The sequence below is a fragment of the Megascapheus bottae genome, chromosome 6 (genome assembly GCF_031878675.1).
Source record: "Megascapheus bottae isolate mThoBot1 chromosome 6, mThoBot2.hap1, whole genome shotgun sequence".
Classification (NCBI taxonomy): Eukaryota; Metazoa; Chordata; class Mammalia; order Rodentia; family Geomyidae; genus Megascapheus; species Megascapheus bottae.
The window spans coordinates 82,156,953-82,176,164 of record NC_143514.1 but is presented as its reverse complement, the minus strand read 5'-3'; positions in this window follow the sequence as shown (position 1 = coordinate 82,176,164).

Below are 19,212 nucleotides of genomic sequence, written 5' to 3'. Positions count from 1 at the left end.
AGGCTGCAAAGTCTCATCAGGTGGCAGTATGTTCACTGTGTTAACCACAATAAAATCCAGTTCGATTGAGAAACCCAAGAAACAAGTACAAGTGAGGCTTCTGTGTACTTTGGAATTTGGACAAAAAAATAGCTGACAATTCTCAGATCAAAGGTGAAGAAATATACTACAATGAAGTCTGTTGACATTGTTCTAAGAGCTCCATGGTCTCCTGGAGAGGGGGTCACGCGCCCCCACACAGCCCCCTAGGGACACATCTCACACGCACACCCACCCAGGAACATGGCTCTCAGCTTCACACAGGGCCATTTCTCCAAAGAAGCTGCGTTCCAAACAAGCCATCCCCTCTCCGCAGTAATATCCAGCAAAACGCTAGACATTTACTTATGTATTAAATGGTTGGTAGTTTAGCACCTACCACTTAAATGTGGACTGGACATCATATTTAAACTTACCGATGAAAACCAGGTATTTAATTTAAACTTACTAATTAAACACTGGATATTTAATTTAAACTTACATATCACATGGTTGGCATTTAATTTAAACTTACTAATTAAATGCTAGGTATTCCATTGAAACTTACATATCACATACTGGGCATTGAATTTACACTTTAGAATGCCTGTTATTGAAAGGCAAGTATTATATTTGGATATTTTAGTGTTTCAATAGTAGCCATCCAGATAGCTAGTATTTAAACAGTGCCTGCGAGGCACGTCCCTACTTATTTTCTGGTAAATTGCATGTTTCCCCTGAGGTGACGATGGTAAGTGAAAAAACTACAGATCCCCAGCTGGGCTGCTGCTGGGCTCCCTTCCCAGCTGCCCCATTCCTTCCTCACCCATGTTCTCATCCTCCTCCTCCTCTGGGGAGGGTTCTCCAGTCATGCTGGGGTCACATGTACCCACCAAGGAGACCCAGAGCCTGTGTCTGCGTGGAGGGGCAGCTCCCACATCCCAAGAGCCTGCTCCCCACACATCATCTCTTGGGCTTCTGGGAGAGTCCAGACTTCCCTTGTAAACCGAGAAATGCTCATTTCTCACCCAAGTCCCCTGGGTGGGCACTGGGGAGGTTTCCATGTTCAAATCCATTCCAGCACAATGATTCCTTGTGGCATATTTGCCATCTCTGATTTAACATGGAGGCAGAGCTGGTGATGGATTACTATGGAATTAATCATTTTATTGGTGGAGGGGCTGCGGGGGACATCTTGGGGCTGTGGCTTCTGTCTCCTGGGCTCCAGGCTGCAGCACAGCTGGCAGTGAGGCAAGGGAGGGGAGGAGGGAGGCGGCAGGGGGCAGCCAGAGCTATCCAGATGCATTGGGGCTTCTTGACTGAGAAACAGTGACCCCACTGGTTCCACGTCCTTAAAGAGCCTCTGCCCAGTGCCCAGAGGCTGCTCCAGCCACCGGAAAGGTGGAAATGAAGTGTTAATCATACGGCCCTGGTGTCACCCAGAGAATTTACTGAGCGAGAAGAACCAGGAACTGTGAGCGCTTAGAGGAAATGTTCTCCTGGGCACCGCACACCCCGGTACTTAGAGCAGACCTCAAGGCCAGCAGAATCGCAAGCGTGACCTAATAACGCATCGCTCCGGAGAATGTGGCCGGCGTGAGCGATGCCGTGCCAAGCCTCGGGTTAAATGGATTCCAGGAATTGTTTCTGGTTCTCATCAGTAGCAACCTGTCTGGCACAGAGCCAACGTCGCCCTTGTCTTTAAACACTGACCTTCCTCACATTGCCAAGGACAGCCACGGGGGCTGGAGCTGAGGGATACGCAGCCCGCCTCACCCTGGTGAGCCCCGGGCTCGGGGATCTCCATCTTTCTGCCTTCGTTCTGGTCTCCCCTAAACTGCTTCCCTCCCCACTACCCGCTGCCTCCTCTTTCCTGACCGGGCTGCACTGCTAGCTTGGGGCAGCCCCAGGCTCCATTCAAACTGACCTGCTCACCTCTTGGCAGTCACGATCACTGTTTCACGACACCCATGGCGACTCTCGGCCGACCTCCTCCTCAGGTTCTAGAATCGCATACCTCCCACACTCCACCAGGCAAACAAGGTCTGGCCTCCTTGCCATCCTTCCCCGGCTTGGACCCCAGACTGGGAAGTGTCTGCAGATTCTCTCTTCTCTCTCCTTCAGACTAGCACGGGCCTGGTTCTCGTGAGCTATCCTTCAGTTAGCCCCAGGCTCCCCACTTCCTGTATCTGCCCGGCAGCTCATCTGCCCAGCCTTGTGGGCAGCCTTGTGTCCCGATCCTGTCCCTGCGCCTGACCTGTCCTCACAGCCCAGCCATCGGCTGTTCTGGGCTCTGCGCTACTAATGCAAACCAGTTCTCTTTCCGGAGTTCCTAGGGTGAAGCCCCACTTCCTCTGTGGCTCTCAAGCACACATGGTGTCCAGTCTGGCCTAGTCCCAGAACCCTGGTGTGGCCTCTGGGTTTGGGGTTCATGACCGGTGTTATACCCTACTCCACTTTTGCTGGAAGATTCTGCCCCATCGTTAAGCATCCCTACCTTCCAAAGCAGCATGGAGCTCTCTTTGTATTTGTCCAATGGGAGGGAGCGGGGACAGCCACACCTAGACTGATTCTTCCTCCTTCCCTTCCTCCTTCTCCCTCTCCCTTCTTCTTCCCCCCTTTTCCCTTCTGCCTCCTTTTCTTTCTCCTTTTCTTTGTTTTACTTCCTTTCTTCTTTCTCTTCCTTCCTTCCATTCTTTCCTCCCTCCTTCCCTCCTCCTCTTTCTTTCTCCTTCTCTCCCTCCTCTCCCTCCTTCCTTCCTTCCTTCCTTCCTTTCTCCCTCCCTCTCTCCCTTCTTTCCTTCTTCCCTCCTCTCCCTCTCTTTCCTTTTTCTTTCTCCCCCTTCTTTTCTCCCTCTCTCCCTTTCTCTCTCCCTTCCTTCCTTTCTTTTCTTTCTTCCTTTCTCTCTCCCTTCCTTCCTTTACTTCTTTTCTTCCTTCATTCTTTCCTCCTTCCCTCACCTTCCTCCCTCCCTCACTTTTCTTTCTTTCTTTCTTTCTTTCTTTCTTTCTTTCTTTCCTTCTTTCTTTTTTCCCACCGCCCCCTTCCTGGTATCACCATGTGCGACTCAGGAGTCTTGTCTCTCAGTTGTCACAATGTACAGCTCAGGTCTCATCTCTCAGGGCTCAGGTCCAGGTGAGGTGGGCAGAGATGGTCCAAGGGACAAAAGTATGAATTACAAGCATTAGACAATAGGAGCCAGAACACCTTCCAGAACAAAACGGACCAAGCTGCGTTCCCACCGTCTTCTCTACTCAAAACCTAAAACGAGAATTTGCTCCCTGCAGCGGGCTCTGAGTGGTTGGGCGCTCTCCACACAGCAGTGGGTGGGAATGAGCTGAGATTGTAGCACCACTCAGAATCTACCTTTACTTTTGCTTCAGACCTTCCCTGGAACCACAGGCCGGGCTGGGGCCACTTGGCTCTTTCTCTCTAAAGCCTGCAGAGGCGAGGCTTGATCTAGTAGGAAAACTAAATCCATATGTGTGTTAGTATCTAAGAGAAGTGTGCTGAAACACTACACAGCCCACAATGTGGGGAAAATTACTTAAGCATTCAAAATCAATCCAGTTCCTGAGCTGAAATGGCAAGCAATATATTCCTTGCTGGGTTGTTGTGAAAATTGAGACAGAAAACACAATCCAAACTCTGCTTCCCTCTGTTCCTGAGCAAGATCAACAATCAGCTGAGAGAGCGGCTGGGGCGCCTTCCATTTACGTTACAAGCCACTATATACTCTAGGGGTAGGAGCAGAATTCTTCCTTCCCCTCTCCCAGGAGCTCAATTTGGATACACATTAGTAATTTCAGTTGAATATCAAGTTTAATGCATGCTAGTATGATACAATACTTCTCAGAAACGGCCTGTTTTTTCTGATCTGTTAGGCTGGAGTTTTGGAAGTGGCCAATCAAAGTTTGTAAGGGGAAAAAAAAAAGGAAGACCTCCATATCACCAACAGGTTAGATGTGGTAATTCACACTTAAAATCTCAGCTTTGCAGAAGGCAGAGATGAGAGGACTGAGGTTCAAGTTAGCCTGGCTGAAAGTGTTATTTGTAAACAAGCTGATCCACACCTATAATCCCAGCTACCCGGACAGCACTCGTCAGAAGGTTATGATCTGAGCCCAGCTCTAAGCAACAACACAAGTTACCAAAATAAACTTAGAAAGGATGGAAGAATGTGGCTCAAGCAGTAGATCTTGAGTTCAAATCTCAACCCTGTCAATCAATCAATCCATCAGTTAATAAAATGTTGCCCTGTAAATAAAATCCATCCGATGACCAAACCAGCCAGAAATAGTTGAGCCATCTATGCATCCCGATCTTGACTTTTCTGTTCTCATCACGTGCCTGGGTTGTGCTGTTTCTGCACTCAGGGAGTTTCTAAGGGTTGGGACTTCCATGCCATGGGGCGTCCCAGAGAGATCCTGGGCCAGGCCTGCTGAGTGGCTAGAACACAGATTTATCTGTGCAAACCCCACCCTTCCAGGTCTGCCCAGCCAGACCTGACTCATGCTGAATTTGGAGGTGGCTGACCAGGTAGGTCACAGACTACTAAGACCCCACTTCAAACTGGGTGAGAGACCCCACATCCCACATCACCCTGCCCGGTGGTCCAGGAATGGGGGAGCCCAGACTCTCTCTCTGACAAGCTGGTTCCTTCTGTGCTTTGACACAACACCCTAAAGCAGTACTTATTGTCACTCAGTTCCTGGGGTGTGAACCTCTGACACTGAGGCATCCATGGGGCTGGGCTTTCCCTGGGGGCCTAGGGGCAATCCCTCCTCCTCACACAGCCCGTCCAGGCTCTTGGCATCCTCGTATCCCTTGGTTTGCGGTTGAGTGACTCGCCCCGGCTGTGCCTCCACCTTGAGTAGGGATCCATTCTCCCCTGTGAGACTCCTTCATAGCCAGTCACAGCCTGGGTCCCGGGAGACATGACCTGGGACTGGGATACAGCCCCTCCAAGCCGCTCTCCCCGGCCCCTAGAGGCCAGGTCCCCTCGTGGTTGCTGCATGGCCATCAGCCTGCTGCCCATCACTTCGGGCCCATTCTGCCTATCCTGCGAGAAAGACCCAGGTCTGACCAGCCCTGCTCACCCCAGAAAACAGCAGGAAGCCACCAAGGGACTTTCTTTGGGGAGAGACGGGTGTGGCCAGGGTTATGGGAATGCCAGTCAAGGGCCCCAAGACCCTGGAAGGGAAGAGAGTGGGGGTCCCCAAAGAAAAGTGTGGGTTCTCCTTTCCTAGGGGACAGGAGTGGAAGCGAATGAGGGACGGTGGACAGTGGAGGGAGGGTTCACCGGTGGCCAGCCAGCAAGACCAGCAGGGATGCCACCCAAGTTCAATTGCTCTGGCCTGGGCAAACCCCCAGTCCAACGCTGCTCACACACACAGAATAAATGAGATGAGAATTCTGAGGGGACCCACACTGAAATAATAAACAGGGGTTCCAAGTCTTCTAGCTCCTTCTGGCCCTGCTCTGAGGGTGGGTCAGGGTCCTGGTTGAGCTTTGCATTCAAAGCTGGGAGCCAGCTCCTTGTCTCCTGTGTGGCTCCTGCTGTGGCCTGCAGGGCTGCCCTTCCTGCTCAAATGAGTCAAGTAAGAGGAGGCCCAGCCAGCTCCTGGTGAGAAGAGATCAGCTGAGAGTGAAGGGTGATCTCGTGGGGTGGGTGGGGTACATCCGCAGGGAAGGCCACTGTCATCTCAGCCCGAGAGATCACAGGCTGGGCTCTCAGCACAGCCTGGCACCCTCGCTCTCCTGAGCTGCCAAGCAGGTACACGCTGCACAAGGGGAAGTCAGACTGCACCCCTGGAGGAGAGGGGCCCTCTGCTGAGCTCATGTCACAAATGTGAAGTCATCATCAATGGGGGATCCTGCATATCAGAGGGACGGCGCTGGGGACAGTCCTCTGAGGGCCTCTCTGTCTTCCCTCTCTGGCCTCCAGCTCTTCCCTGTCCCCCACTGTCCCCCAGGACCTCAGGAAGTACCCAGTGAGGCTGCTGAGCCCTGACACAGGCCCTCTCTGGGTGTGGCCAGTAGGACACCAGGCATTGGCAGTGTTCTTACTTCCCGGAGGCTCAGTCTCCTGGCTGCGGCCTCGCCCAGAGTGGTAGAAAGATGACGGCACGCCAGGCACTGCAGAGAGGGGGAAAGGGTAAATGGAAACGCACACACCGTCAGGTGCCCAAGTGGAGGCAGTAAATTAGCAGTTTTGCTGCAAATCAGGGTTATGCTTTGCACTTTACACGTAATTGTTAAATTGCTCTAAAAATAAGGCACCGATAAAATGGATAATGATCCAATTTGCTTCATCTGAGCCTCAGTTGGAGCAGAGAGCTGACACTGGCGCAGTGGTGATTGCCACTTACCTGTGGTGGAGAAACAGCTTTTATTCAGCTGGGTTGAGGTCCACTTCCGTGGAAGGCGGGCTGAGTTCTGACTCGGAATGGGGCCCTGGCCTTTGGCCCTGGGCCTGCACAGATCTGCGAGTCAGATCTCCCCACATGGAAGCCCCATCCTTAGGCTGAGCCTGGAAACCCCAGGCCCTAGCAGGAGGAGATTTTCCTGTATGAAACATATGGGAACTCAGGCTTCCTTTACCCAATCGCATCCCTATGGAGGCTCTGAGTCTTCAGGGCCTGGGGGACGAGCCTCAGACCTAAGTTCTCACGGGCCAGCTCCGAATCACTAAGTCATCCCTCTCCCATTTCCAGGGGCCCTGTCTTGACCTCATCTGCCTCCACCTGCCCTTGAAACCCATGGGTTACCTGGCTCATCTTTAGAAGGAAAATGACACGAGATTCCCCGGCAGCGAATTCCTGGGCTGGGGAGAGCACGTGGCACCCAGGCAGGTGTGCCACCATCATCTAATCATCCATTCTGATTTCAAATGCATGGGTGGTTATTTGTGCTCCCTGAGCTAATTCCACCCCTGCCGACAGAATGCATGGTGCCTAAAAACGTGACGTGCGGGCAACGGAAGACACCTGGTTCCCCCAGGGTCTCTCTATGACTCCATGGACAGGCAGCCCCCCAAGACAGGGTGACAGAGCAGCCCTTGAGGCGTCAGGAGAGCAATACCAAGGGCAGCCAGCCCCCGCTGCCCAGGCCCTCACAAGGGTGTCCTGCTGGCCCTGTGCCACCACGGGGCCGTGGATAAGAGGGGAGAACAGGGCCCCTGGAGGAGATGGCCTGGAGCTTTGTCCCAGGATGGCCAAGATCCAGGCAAGGCACAGCCTTGAGGGTGGGCTCGGGGACAGGTCATGGGTGATGCCAGATAGAAATCATGTGTTGTGTAACAAGGAGGCCTTGGACAATGGAGAAACTTTGCACCAAGGTACTAGGGAGTCAGAAATAGAGAGGTGGGGGAGGAGAAAGAGCATGTGCCAGCGGGGAGGTCATGCAAGAGTGATTCCTGAACCCAGGCCAAGGGCTGCTGTCTATGAGGACAATACAGAGGCTAAGGTGAGAGGATAACATTGCAAGGTGTCACTGGAGGCCAAGGGGGAGGACTGGGCTTTGGATCTAGACTGTCCTGCCGAGGTTCATGAGGTGACAGTTCAGGTCTGGCTAGTGGGGCTATTGTATCAGCAGAAAGCTCAGGCGGTGGGGCCTGGTGGCTAGAAGGGCAGCTATGCCCACACCCCCCCCTCCAGGCCCCTTCCTCTCTTCTCAGCGCCTTCCCACCAGGAATGGGGAGCCCTGCCCTACAACCCATTCACTATGATGTTCTGTCCCACCACGAATGACCCAGAAACAACAGAGCTGAGCGAGCAGGTCTTGAAACTCCTGGATCCTCGGGTAGTGTGATGCAGCAACAACGATGGAAAGCAACTAACACGGTGAAGAGCAGAAGGCATGGAGGGGGAAGGAGACACACTGTAGCAGGATGGAGACATGACCTGCAACGATACATCCGGCCTGGAAACATGACCTGCAACGATGCATCCTGCCTGGAAACATGACCTGCAACGATGCATCCTGCCTGGAAACGTGACCTGCAACCATGCATCCTGTCTGGAAACGTGACCTGCCACCATGCATCCTGCTTGAAGATATGCTCCACATCGATGCATCCTGCGCACACTCAGCTTGCGGCCCATTCCCAGCGTCACCCTCCTGCATACTGAGGCTGGGCGCCGGCTCCCAGCCTTCCACAGTGTGAGTCCTGAGTAAGGCACAGACCCAGTATTGTCTCTGGCTGCAGTTTGGCTCTGTGTGGTACAGATGCGGGCTCAACAGCCAGGGCCCTGGCCCCAAGCCACCACCATCAGCAACACCTCTGGAGGCCAGTGGACGGCCGGACTAGAGGTTAGGGAATGCTCCTGGGAGAGGGAAATGTGGCCAGGATGGGGAACGTACCAAGCGATGCTGGGGGCAGCCTGGGCTGTGGGAGCTGAGAGGCGGGGCAGGAGAGTGGGCTGGCCTCTGTCTCGGGGCCGTGTGGCTATGGTAGACATGGCCTTGGCTCATTCAGCAGGTGATGGTGGGAACTGCACTGCTCGCTGGACTCTCCATGTCGTATCTACACTTTCCCTCGTAGTGACCAGGGGACAGGACTGTGGCAGAGGGGCGTGGGTTGTGCCACCAGTCTCAGTACGAAGGCCCTTGATCACTCAGAACAGGTCTCAAGCTGGGGCCTGGCCCTTAGCTCCGCCCCAGAGCACCCCCCCCTCCCTCCCCACCGACCTCCACCACACCTGGCTGTGCAGGAAGCCATTAGCAGGCTGTTTTGATTGGCTCGTTTCAGCAGGACTCATTATTTTTACAGGGAACAATTTCTAACAATTTTGCTTGTCACTCAAGGCCAATGCGCCTAGCTGAGTTACTCGGGCCGTTATAAATACATTATCAGACACGTTCAACAAGCACTTGCAGGTAAAAATAGTTACTGCGGTTGCTCCCCTGGTAGAACACAGATGCCAGACTGATTTGTAGGTGATGCCCGGAGCTCCTCCTTCTCCTCCCCTTCCTCCATCCTGGGGCAGGAGGTGGGGGCTGCATGGCCAAGGCCTGGGTCAGGAGAGAAGGACTCAGAAAGTCAGTGCCCTTGGCCTAGGAATCGGAGCCCCAGTCCCATTCTTCACAGCAATGTGAGAACCAAGGCTGCCCAAGACAAAGGTCCAACAGGCTGACCATCCTGGTTGAGTCTCAGAGGCGATGCCTCTTGGCCTGACCTGTCCAGCAGGGGCCCTGGGATTGGGCCTGGTTGTCTTTGATGCTCAGTCACAAGTGGGGTCCGGGAGCATGTGCAGATTCACTTCTGTAAGGACCGACAGGGCTTTGGGGGGCGGAGGCAGGGCCGGGCTCTAAGCCCAAAGATGCATTTGGGAGGTGCAGGGCCTCACCTCTGCCCTCACAGGCAGGACAGATCTCACTGTGCTGTTCCATCTGCTACAACTTTCTGTGGTCAGTCCCACAGCAGCAGAAACGATCAGCCACTTCCAACAAGACCCTTGCTGACTGAGCACTGACGACACACCCATCCCGTGCCAGCCCCCTGGAAAACTCACGGTGGGGCCTCTCTGGACCTGGACGAAGGCTCCAGAAGGGTGTGGGAGCTTCAGGTCTCTGAGAACCTGAACTCCCTCTTCTGCAAACCCTCCCACCGCCCCGGTCTCTCACTAGTCATCTCCTTCTTCCAGGGGTGTTGCTGCGCTCCTAAGGAAAGTTTGCTCTCAACCATGTCCTGTCTGTAGCCATGTCACATTCCAGTTTCCATCTGCCTGGGGAAGAAGTCACTCTGAAGTTAGAAAGCCTCTGTGCTAGACAAACTTGGGGACATGTCAATACTGGGAAGATTTACAGAGAGAGGATCATTGAAAATAACAAATACATATGACATATTACAGTGCATACAACACACAAATATCTAATACCTTATAATCCAGCTAGCACATCTAAACAGAAAATATTTTAAATACATAAACATGTAGAGAAGTATATAATTATAAATCATTTTTGGCTGATTGTGGTCTGCCTGCCTGCCTGCTTGCTTCTCTTCCTTCCTTTTTCTCTTGCTAGTTTGGGGCTTGAACTCAGGGCATCATACTCTGACTCAGTTTGCTTGTTCACAGCTGAAGTTCTACCACTTGAACCACATCTCTAGACCAGCATCTCGCTGGTTAATTAGAAAAGGGGTCGCATGGATATGGACTTTTTTGCCTGGAGTTGGCTTCAAAGTTTTTTTCCTCCCATAAATTCCTAACATGGTAAAAAATTTTCACAAAATTACTGTGTTCTTGAAAGTCACATTTTGGGGTTAATATATTAGAAAGTGATTTTTTTCTTGTAATATAATACAAATAGACAAATCTGAAATGGTTCACTAGATCACTTGACTTCCACCTACTTGAGGAGAACATTTATAATGGAGTCCAGCTTCCCTGAGCCCGGTGACTCTGCTATGTGCTCCATGTTGACGGGAACTTCATCCATTTCACTCCCAGGGCCCCAGTAGATCTGAAACCTGATGCCAGTCAGGCACCCTCACAGGCGTGCAAAAGCACCAGTGACCGCTAAGAGACGCCATGCTGAGATGCCACGCTGAACACATGGTCTATCTTGGAGTGGCTTCTTTGGGTGTGGACTTCTCTTGAACATTTCCTGAGTTTTCAAGACAGCAGATTTGTGGTTCTTTTGATCTTCCATTGTGATGTAGTGTATACATCTATTTAATTAAAAAATGGGGCTTCATTAAAGATGCTTTCCGCACGCTGAGATAGTCTGAGGCACAATTATATCATTTCTAAATTAAATCTTCTGTGTTGTGGAGGCTCTCATTGTGTAACTTGTCCCGTCCTTTTCTTGGTTTGTGTGAGGACAGTCTCAGTGTCTCCCTGTTAGCAAGCTTTGTCTTCAATAATTACAATTTTGTGGAAGCTTTGAAAGCTCCTTGTGGTTGTTGCTCTTTTCAGTGAATCCATTGAATTATTTGATGTCACTAAAATTGAGACGACTTGTTTGCGAGCAGGTTCACTGCCAATTGTGTGACTGGGACTGACTCACAAAGCAGCTCTTTGAAAGGCCCGGGCCAGTCTGGGGTCTAATGCGTGGGGTGCTGAAAGGGGGCGCGGGGTGCTGAAAGGGGGCGCGTGCTCCCAGACTGAAGGCTCGGATGCTGTAACGTCGTGCCCTAGTGTTGGCACAACTACAGCCTGTATTATTTGATTATTAGGTTGTGCTGAGTAGGACACAATCCTGCAAATATTTTTTTTGAGGGTCAAGAGGCTTGAACTCAGCCTGGGCGCTGGCCCTGAGCTCTTCAGCTCAAGACTACAGCCCTACCCTTGAGCCAAGCCCCACGTCCCATTTTCTAGAGGTTCATTGGAGATAAAGAGTCTCAGGTCCTTTTGTGCCCTGGCTGGCTTTGAACCTTGATCCTCAGATCTCAGCCTCCTGAGTAGCTAAGATTACAGGCGTGAGCCAACACGACCAGCAGGACACAAGTTTGATGGTGAGACCACTCAGAAGTCTTCCCTGTGATGTCACACGCACACACACACACACACACACACACACACACATGCTCTTCCATCCCCTCCTGGGGAAACATTGTGATGCCCCCCCCCAGGCCCTTCTCACAATGGACCCACGTCCCCCTCACCTCCCACTGGCAGGAGAGTCTGTCTTGAGGAGATGGAGCTGCACCCCAAACCTGGAGGCCCATTCAGAGTCATACTGGATGGAAATGAAAACTCCAGGGCCTCCTCCAATACGGGGCCCAGTCCCGTCTTTGCCAGGCTTTTGCTGGGCGACCACTGCTGCCAGGAGCTCAGTCAGCTACTTCCTCAGCCAGTGGTGACCCGTGGGGTTTATTTGAGGTAGATGTGACAGCCTGTGAGGACTCTGGTGGCATGTCAAGCGTGTGGGTCTAGGTTTTGGTTACTATAACAAAATGGTGGCTCAGAGAGAAAACCAACTATGAACTCACAGTTCCAGAAGTTGAAGGTCGGCCTCGGGAGGCTCAGCGTGGAGGCTCGGGGCCTCCTGTGGAGGTTGTGGTACACAGACTCACAGCTGGCCTCAGAGATGGCACTGTTCCCTATGGTGGCAGTTGTGTCCCTGTTGGAGAAAGTTTTCCAGGTAGAGTGTAGGGTTCCCCGAGGGTCCCCCCCACCATGCAGCAGCCCTGCTTGCAGTCTACGCTGCAGCCTCCTGGCCTTAATCATTACTGGACCGACGCTCATATTTCAATTAAATGCACACAGCAATTTCATTATTTTAGCTCATTGCTACTAAAAGAATTCATTATAACATTTGAAAATCATGAATAAACATCGAAATAACTCCTAGTCACCCCTGACCAAGAGGACCACCGGTAACAAGAGTGCAAGAGCGGCCCTGCATGTGCATGTGTGCGCGTGTGCATTCCTTTATGATACTTCCTACACACCAACACTCTGATGTCTGGCAGGGCAGCTGGAGGCATGTCAGGGGCCGTGGCATAGCCAGCTTGCCATCAAGTGTGCCTGGGGCTGGTAGGCATCCAGGCCTAAAGAGGCCATTGTCCTTGTGACCATTTCCAGTGCTGCCTGTGAACTGTCCTTGAAGGGAGGGAGGGAGGGGCACTGCAGGAAGTGGCATCCACCACCTCTGACCCCATCGGGAGAACTTCCTGGGTAGCAGGGACCACTCTGAGGTTTGTACTGGTCGGTCTGTGCTGGCTCTTATAATACAAGCTCAAGATGAATCCCATTTTATGGAAAGGGGAATCAGAGTCCAGAAAGGTTCAGTGACTTGCCCAGAGTCACATAGCTGGCACAAAGCACCCTTTGGATCAGAGCCCCTTGGCAAGCTCGTGCGTCAGGAACATCCAGTTCCCTGTGACCTTTGAGGGACTGGAGGTGGACGTGGGGAGGCAGAATAGGCGGGAGAGTCTCAGCGGTGTGCATCGCCCCGGTCCAGCCCCACTGTGTGCAGGGGCCTTGCTCTGACCGACACCCCTGGGCAGACATAATCACCCAGGGGCTATCTTTGAGTTATTAACTCTGGGCAGAAATCCATCTTCTCGGTCCGGAGTTGGTGAGCTCTGCTTTCAAAGGCTGCCTCTCCTGGCTCAAGTGGACAGCCGCCTTCTCACCTTCCTGAGCCTTCTGCTTTGAAATCCTGGATGAAAGACCACGGCTTGGAGATGGGCCTAATGGTCATAATGACAGCAATAGACCGTGTCATCCGAATTCAAGCTGGTCTGAGTCTGCAGGCAGGGGAGAGCTAATGAGCACTCTCTGACTTCATGCCCTGTTCTCCTTGGCAGCAGGTCTGATGTCCAGGGGGAAACAGGACCCTGGGCTCCTTGAAGAAAGGACCTGGCACAAGTCAAGTGGTGCCCTGGCAAACAAGGCCCAGGAAAACAAGGGCTGCAAATGCAAAAAGTCCAACATGGCAGAAGCTGCATGTCCACTCTGCAGAGCTGGTCGTGGAAATCGGTTGCGTCTGCTTTGCCAGCCACACAGGGAATTCCTCCCTTGGAGCAGATCAGGAAGGTCCGGGGACTCTGGTGCCTGCAGATTGTAGGCTTCTGAGGCCGGCTTGGAGGAAGGGGGGCAGATTCCCACCCGCACGCAGGCCACCTGGCCAGCCAGCGGCCTGCCTGCCCTTCACCACAGGCCGCTGAAGGTCATCTGCCTCTTCCTTCCCAGGCAGCTGCCGGACTGGGGGCTGGGGAGAGATCACAAGACACCAGCTCGCACCAGAGGACCGGCCTTGTGGCTGCAGAAAAAAACAAGGCTAATCACAGAAGAGGAGGCAAGCATGCTCCTCAGCCACACAGCTCACAGCGGGATCCCTGCATGAACTGGCAGATCCCATCTCCATACCCCAGTGCCTTTCAGAGCCAGCTTCTGGGGTCACCTTACATCCTGGTCCTGTGAGGGGCTGGTGTGTGGACTGTCCCAGGGTCCTGGAGTAAACATCTCTTGGGGTGAGACACAGATGGCGGGCAGAGGCTGTGGGGTGGGATGGCTCTGGCTTAGCCCACCTTGTGGCCAACAAGGGTGTGGCAGAGGCCAGGATGACTCTGGACCTTGCAGACCCAACTTTGCACGCACGGGGGTCCTGCTCCCTACTTTGTCAGTGCTGGCCAGCAGAGGTGATCTTTGCCTGCTGGTGGAGCTCTTCAAAGGGGGCATCCCCAGAGACCCCACTGGCCCAGAGAGCCACAAGGCCTGGCTCCTGCGTTCCTGTGGGTTTCCACTGCAAGCCACAGGCACAAAGAATTTGATTAACAGCCTGGATGGGGCCAAGTCTCTGGGCTGGAACTGCTTTTATTAATATTGATATAGTGTTATTTTTATGATTCCTTCTTCCTGTTTTCTTTTGTGCCAGTAGTGGAGTCTGAACTCAGGGCCTTGTGCTCTTGCTTGGCTTTGAGCCACAGCTCCACTTCCAGCTTTTTGCTGATTAATGGGAGGTAAGAATCTCATGGACTTTTCTGCCTGAACTGGCTTTGAGCCTCAGTCCTCAGATCTCAGCCTCCAGTGCAGCTAGGATTACAGACTAATTGCATTGCATCAATATGGGAGGCTGAGAACATATTGTTTCTTGCTCTCTTCTTCTTTGATTGCTTTTGGTTCCCTAAAGCAAATCGTGCCATTCGCAGTCTGACAACATCCACATTTTTTTTTTGCTCTGCTTTTATTCAGTCTAATTATGAATGAGGTTGAATTTGTCTTCAAATATTTTCTGGTCATGTGGATTTTTTTCTTTTGTCTGTGAAATGCATATACCTACTTATACCATTGGTTTTTCTATTGGGAAGTTCTTCCACGCATGGAGGGTATGTGAGAAGCCACGGACGTGTGTAAGAGATCCAGATATGTGCTAGCAGTGTCATCTGCCCGCTCTCAGCTTGTCCTCCCTTCCTTGAAGGGGCTTGGACCACTCGTTTTGACGTGGCTAACTTGTGAGGTCTTCTTTTTGGAGTGCTGTATGTGGGGAATCGCCTCCTAAGACAGCACTGCAGATTTCTCCATGGGAACCACTTGCTCTGCCCAGCCCAGAAAGATGCTCATACCCTACAAGGCAGTGGTGTGGTGCACATTTCCTTTATGTGCATGCCTTCAGCATGGCCATGCTGAGAGGTTGTGGGACCTTTAAGGGGCGGGGCCTAGTAAGAGGAAGTGAGATTGGCCCCGCCCATGCTCCCAGGCTTCCTGTCTTGAAAGTAAGGCCTTCTTGTTTTATGGGCTCCCACCATGAGGCCTTCAGCCAACAAGTGAAAGCCTCTCCAGGGCCTGGACTGAGAGCTATTCACATCTCTTTCTTTGATAAATACCCAGCTTCAAGTGCTTTGTTACAACATCAGTAGACGCCCACAGGCTCCCCTCTGCCTTCACCTTCTCAGGGAGGTCAGTACGCGCACACAGTGAGTGGAAGATTTGTGTACAAGGCCATGGCTAATTGAGATGCTGGCCTGTCAGCTGGAGCCCCCCAGGCGCCCATCCCTGGCCCTTCGGGAGGCCAGGCTGCTTCAGCTCACCACAGCACTTCCCGTGCGGGTTACACTGTACGTCTGCCGTGCATTTTAACCTTCTGCTGCCCCTCCCAATGACCCAGGAAGTTCCCGAGGCACTGAAGCACTGGGGGAGAAGAGGCAGTGTGACAGGCACTATCACAGAGCCAGAGGACAGACACACAGACTCACTCCTGGAACATTCCATGTGGACTCCGGAAATATACCCTGGAAGGCTTGGGAGACAGGCTCCTGGATTGAGCTCCCTCGGTCCTTGACTTGGGCACAGGCCTACAGCCTGTCCGGCAGCTGGAAGCTGATAATGTCCACTACGGGTGGGCCAGGAGTGGGCTTCCCAGAGTGGAAGCCCAGAGTGTTTCCAGAGTGGAGCTCTGCCTCGCAACTTACTGCCTGTGTGGTGCTGAAATCCACTAGCAACTTTCACACTGACTGGATCCCTTCACCCACACACAATTTCTGTAATCACACAATGCACATAATCCAGTGGGTGAGCAATTCCAGTGAGTGCCAGACCATCCAGGTCCACGGGCCTGGCGTGCCTACAGCTCTGTGCTGCAACCTCACCACCAAGGGAGAGACCACTTGGGCTGTGGCACCTCTAGCCCTAAACAGCACGTATCTGATCCTCCACGGCTCTGGCTTTCTCCCCTTGGTCTAGAGCAGGTGCCTTTTGTGTACAAGCCCCCCTCCCTCCTCCAAGTAGATTGATTCATAGTTTTATTCACACTGTGGTTCAGGTCAGAGACATCCCACAGTGTGCAGGGCCGCACACTGTCCTGGCCAGTCTCCCAGGGGCCCTGGGTCATCCTCTTTTAGGCGGCCCATGTTCCACAGAGACAGGCTGTGCCTGTGGGGTAACAAGGCTCTCTGCAGCAGCCGGGAGGGTGTGGGAGTCTCCATTCAGAGAGGGGAGTAGAGCAGGAAGCAGACTTCCACTACAAGAGTGGGTTTATTCACCTAGGCCTTGGGGACACTGGTCCATACCACCCAGCCCCCCCCCAATCCGCACATCCATCCTGTCCAGACCCTTGGAGTCAGCTTTGATCCAGGGACAAGAAAGTCAGACCCAGCTCTGTGGCAGTGGCCAACCTCTGTCCCCATGCCTGGGTACAGAGGTGACAAAGGGTGAGTCACTAGATCTGGCTCTCTCAGCCTCCCCAGGGGCTGAGCTCACACATGCACCATGTCCACAGGCTTGAGTTTCACACTGCTGCATCGTAGCCACACTGGCACAAAGTGGCCGTGGGTCTGTCCTGCACTTCTAAACGAGGAGCCTCGCTCTGAGCTGCAGGCAGCGGCGGGAGCCTCTCCCACGCCCCTCCAGGGAGAGAGGCCCAGGCAGAGCCTTGTTAGAGGAGGAGGCTTTACCATTAGCAGCTAGCAGATGCCAATGGTGGGAAGATGAGGCCGTTACTGGCCAAGGACCACAAGCTGAGGGCCTGCTGCTCGTGTACTTAGAATGCCTCCCAGACAGCCAGAGCCACAGAAGACAGGACGGGAGGCAGAAGGTGATGCTGGTGATGTGGATGGAGACGGTGATGGTAAAACTAGTGACTGTGTTTAGCTTTTCACACCTCTCCCGCTTAGCTCAGTGTGCAAACAAAAATGCAGCGTCTGACACTGTTGGAGTCAGACGTGAGCCCCTCACCTGCACAGACAAAGCCGTGGAGAAAGCACTGGCCTCCCTGCGCCCAGGCCTCCGGGCACAGTCCCAAGTCGGCTACACGCTGGCATTCTGTTTAGGAGGCTGAGAGAGGGGTTCACGCCCAGCACGGTTACCAGAACACGCGCTGCTCTCCTCCCCACACATCGGTCAAGTTTAGGGACTCAGGGAAAGCAAGGCACATTAAATGATTTCCTTTCCTGGATGGCCTTGGGGACTGGGGAAGACGGATGGACTCTCCAGGGTCATCTCTGTGGGTGAGATTGATTCCTCACTGCACTGCCACCAATGTGGTCACCTGCCTTGCTTCACTTCCTAACATGTCCCTTCCCCAGAGAAGCCCTCCTGGGCCATGGTGAGGCTCTACCGTGACTCCTGTCCTCTGCCTGGGCCATCCTGGAGAAGAGCAGCTCCCAGAGGTCGGGTCTCAGCATGAAGATGACATAAAGATGCCAGTGTGTGTGTGTGTGTGTGTGTGTGTGTGTGTGAGAGAGAGAGAGAGAGAGAGGGAGGGAGGGAGGGAGGGAGGGAGGGAGGGAGGGAGAGAGAGAGAGAGAGAGAGAGAGAGAGAGAGAGAGAGGGAGAGAGAGGGAGAGAGAGGGAGAGAGACACACCTAGGGCCTGAACTCAGGGCCTAGGCGCTTTCCCTGAGCCCTTTTGTTCCAGGCGTGTGTGTGTGTGTGTGTGTGTGTGTGTGTGTGTGTGTGTGTATGTGTGTGTGTGTGACCTAGGGCCTGAACTCAGGTCCTAGGCGCTTTCCCTGAGCCCTTTTGTTCCAGGCTACTGCTCTACCACGTGACCACTTGCGTCACAGCTCTACTTCTGGCTTTGCTTTTTTTTATTTTCAGATACCACGGAGACTTTCCTGCCCAGTATGGCTTTGAACCAGGATCTTCATGTCTCAGCCTCCTGAGCAGCTAGGATTATCAGCATGAGCCACTGGTGCTCGATTGATGTCAGCGTTTGATGGCTGTGACCATAAGCAGGAAATCAGCCTTGCTGAGTGAGATCGGAGAATTGGAGGACCTATTTGTTGACACAGCATCATCTGGCCCAAGCTGATTGGTGTGGCTTTGAATCCGTTGGGAGAGAGATGAATCCTGCAGCCTCGAAGGTGGTGCTCTGCCTCTTCTGCCTCTGATGGGGATGGAGGATGTCTGGTCCTTGAGGGCAGCTCTCAAGTCAGCCATCTGCCCAGTGCTTGGGGCTCTGACCCTCCTCCCTAGGGGAGCACCTCCTCCCTTGCTCCTCTTCCCCAACCTACCTATGTCCAGCCAGGGAACCTCTGCTCTCTCCCGCTTCCTGTCCCCAAACCTCCCAACCAGGCAAGGGGAAATGTCTTTCAAATGGTGTCACTTTATTTTGCAATGCAAATTAATCCTTTCTCTTCATCCTTTCTGATCCAAAGAGAGGGAAGTAAACCTGTCAACGTGGGATGCAGAAAGATCTCAAATGAGGCCTTTTCTCCAATCAGAGCCAGACCCAAGTGAGCCAGCAGGCTCCAAGTCCATCTCCGCCGGCCCATTCTGAGCAAGGTATGATCTTCCAGGCGGCCCCCACCTGGCACTCCCTTTCCCTGGCGCTGGGTTGAGGCTGGCTGTCCTGTGGGACATTTTACTGCAGGGATTCTCAGCAAGTCCACTTCCATGTCTGACCAGACAGCATGGCCCTTCCAGCCTGCACTCAGGCTGTGAGGCCGAGGGGAGGAGTGACCTCCCCAGGTAGATAAAGATGACTTTTGGGTAGGGGGAGTGAGCCTGGCGGCAGTGGGGGGGGCGAGGGGGAAAGACTGAAGCTGTGTGAATCTTCTGGGGGAACTTATAATGATTTTAATCAGCATTTCCCTTCCATTTAAAACCCCAAACTTAGCTACTTAATCAAATGTCATGCTTAAGACACATTTACCTCCTTGGGAGAAAAATGAACAATGGCAGCTCAATTTGGCTTTGGATGGGTTTTAAAAATAGTCAAGTCTGTGAAGGCCATTAGGTAAATGGCCTGGCAGAGCCTCAAGGAGGACCTCCTGCAGAGCAGGCCGGCTCCTTTGTTGAGAAA